We start from the raw sequence: 3156 nt of genomic DNA on the forward strand, positions 1-3156 counted from the left end.
GGAGAAAAACGTAGTAACACAGGAAAAGAAGAATAAAAAAGGAAAGAAAGGAGGTGGAAGAAGAGGAAAAGAGAAAAGCAATAGGAAGAAGAGAAAAGGAAGTAAGTCAGAGAAGAAGAGGAGGAAGAAAGAGGGGAAAAGAGAGAAAAGGTGTAAGCGAAGTAGAGGAAGAGGAAGAAATAGAAGATAAAGAAGAAATGAGGAGAAGAAAGAAGAAGATGGGAAACGGGAGGAAGAAGAAGCGGCGAAAGAGAAAGAAAAAGGAAAAGAATTATAGAAAAGAAGAAAAAATAAACAGAAAAGTAAAAAAAGGAGGAAAAACAAAAAAAAAACGGAGGAAAAAAAAAAAGGAGGAAAAAAAACGGAGGAAAAGAAATCAGAATTTTACCAAAAATATTCTAATCAAGCAAGAATAAAAACAAGCATTTTTTTTTTTTCATTTTCTCGTTTTTTGGATTCTCTGCTAAATCCCCGGGAAAACTACTAAACCTGCTTCTATTCAGCAGACATGACAGCATCTTCTTAAGATTTATTCCAACTCATGTCGTCTGAGAATGTTAAGGCGAGTATTTTGAACTTTGGACTGTCTGAAAGAGTACTATTGGCCATGACAATCGGTGGTTTAAACGTTTTTTATATAATTACAAGCAGGCCGCCCGGCGTTGCCCGCTTGTAAAATACGCATAAATATTTTTTTATTTATTTATACAGAACTGAGACATGTTCTTGCGACTACTATGGCTTTTCTAAGCAGTTCACTCCTTGTAAAAAAAAAAAAAAAAGAAATACTCGGGCTCAGATCGAAACCAAAACCTTATTGAGTTAAGTATGATAACTATTAGGCCGACTTGACACGATCTTCAAAATATGTTTTCAAACCTACTTATTTTTAACATAGTGAATCTGTCATGTTAACAATTCACGCATGAGCATCCCTGGAACAGTTAGAAAACAGATAAAAATCCGACGATATCCACATACCAATTTCCAAATTTGACTGCTTAGCAGCCCGTTTTTCTGAATGAAAACCGATTAAAAGTTTTCCACGTGTCTGAATATCCTATTTACCAAATTTCAAGTCTGTAGATCAAAAGTTCGTTGAGTATATAGGTTGAGAAGTGTCCTTACACATACACATTCTCACTTTTATTGATATATAGATTTGATTTTTGAATTTTACTTCAAACACTTGCTTCCCATTACAGTTAACTTTATTAATCACGACTTAATATTTTCATTCAAACTTTGCTTTCGTAGAAGCTGTATCGCCCGAAGAGGTCTCTAGTTACTGGTAACTAGCTGGCCGAAACATGCTCATGACTGTGTAACAACATAGTACTGCTTATGTAAAAACAATTAAAGAGTATATAGATTCATATATTTTTTTTCGTGTCTTCGCCTGTCTCTCAACCCCATTCGTTAGATATCTACCTCTCAACACTTTTGGTGTCCGCCTGTCTTTTCTCAAAACCAAACCAACTTGCGAACAATGGTTAATAGAAGACAATGATTACAAGTCGATAGATATGAGAATATAAATTTCAGACTCTCTCCAAGAGTGAAAGAATAGTGGTGGATGCACCAGCTATGATGTGCAACACTCCATGCATATGCGGATCGTAGTACACCCGGAGTGTTCTTCATCTTTCAGTGGCCATTCATTCCGTTCCATTAATCTTTATCCTCAAGTTACTCTTGTCCTTGATAAAATATAGAGAAACAACCATGCGTGGTTGGGTGTGCAATTTTGAGAGCGAGGAGAGAGATCACACACGAATGGGAACATAAAACCGAAGAGGACACGAGAAAAAAAAATATACTAGTGATGGGACGATTCCAGTATTTTCCCAATAACAATACAATTAGCGATTCTGTTCTAAATTTCCGATTCCGATACAATTACCGAATCCGATTTTAAAACCATTTATATTTAGCAATAGAGCTTTTACTTATTTATTTATTTTGTATTACCGTAAAAAATCCACGTAATATCTGCATATATTTTCGCAAAGGTAAAAAATAGAGTTATGATGCCTGATATTGATTTTAGTTTTGCTGGAAATACTAGCAGAATGCACGGCATTGTCCGGTCGTAAGATATGCTTAAATGTGATATTTTAATTCATAACGATTACGTATTTATTAATATTATAGAAGGAATTTCTTATCGATTATCATATCGAACCTAATATATAGTAGTGAGATCAAAACTAATATATATACATATATATATATATATATATGTATGTATAACTACATCATTTACTCACATAAAATTAATATACAAGAGTATAAATTTATGCGTAAACTTTAAGTATTTACTTCAAAAGTGCTAAATACGTAGGTAGAGCTAGTTAGTAATTTATAAAATATATATGGCGATTAAGCTACACTGAATATTCCGTGCCTCATCCAATCTAGGATAGCGCATAAGCCTGAAGAATCCTTGAGTGGATGAAACGCGGAATATTCAGTGAAGCTTAATTGCCATACATATTTTATAAATTACTATATATATATATATATATATATATATATATATATATATATATAGGATTCTTCAGGCTTATGCGGTATCCTAGAGTGGATGAAACGCGGAATATTCAGTGTAGCTTAATATATATATATATATATAGCAAGCAGGCCCGGACGGTCCACAGAATTTTATAATTATATATACTTATAATTTTATCGTTAGTATCAACAATGGAGAATTCATTTTTATCAAAAACATGCATATAAGTGAATCATTTTTTGCATCGGAAATAAAGGGAAAAAATTCCGATTATGGAACCAATTCCGATACCCAAACATGTTCCGATTTTTCCAGTGACCGATTCCGGCTAATCGTCACAACATTAATAATTATATAAGAAATTTTTCTAACAAGTTTCCTGAGCTCTAGTGGAAATCCATGCGTACTCAACATCAGGATCTGCTTTCTTTAAGTTGTTCCCACCGGTACATATATGGCAAACAGGCACGTGTTAACCGCAACTTTCTAGAATCTGGATTACAACGTTGCTTCTAGGTTTGTAAAATTACAGTTCCTTTTTGTTGTTCCGCGCCAAACCTTCCCTGCTTTCAGTGTTAATAGTAAGAATCTGGAATCATTCCTTCGATCCTAAAATAAACACTCTAGGTAATTCTTGTAAT

Source organism: Euprymna scolopes, chromosome 42, assembly GCF_053919585.1.
Source record: "Euprymna scolopes isolate OS-2025 chromosome 42, ASM5391958v1, whole genome shotgun sequence".
NCBI classification, from domain to species: Eukaryota; Metazoa; Mollusca; class Cephalopoda; order Sepiida; family Sepiolidae; genus Euprymna; species Euprymna scolopes.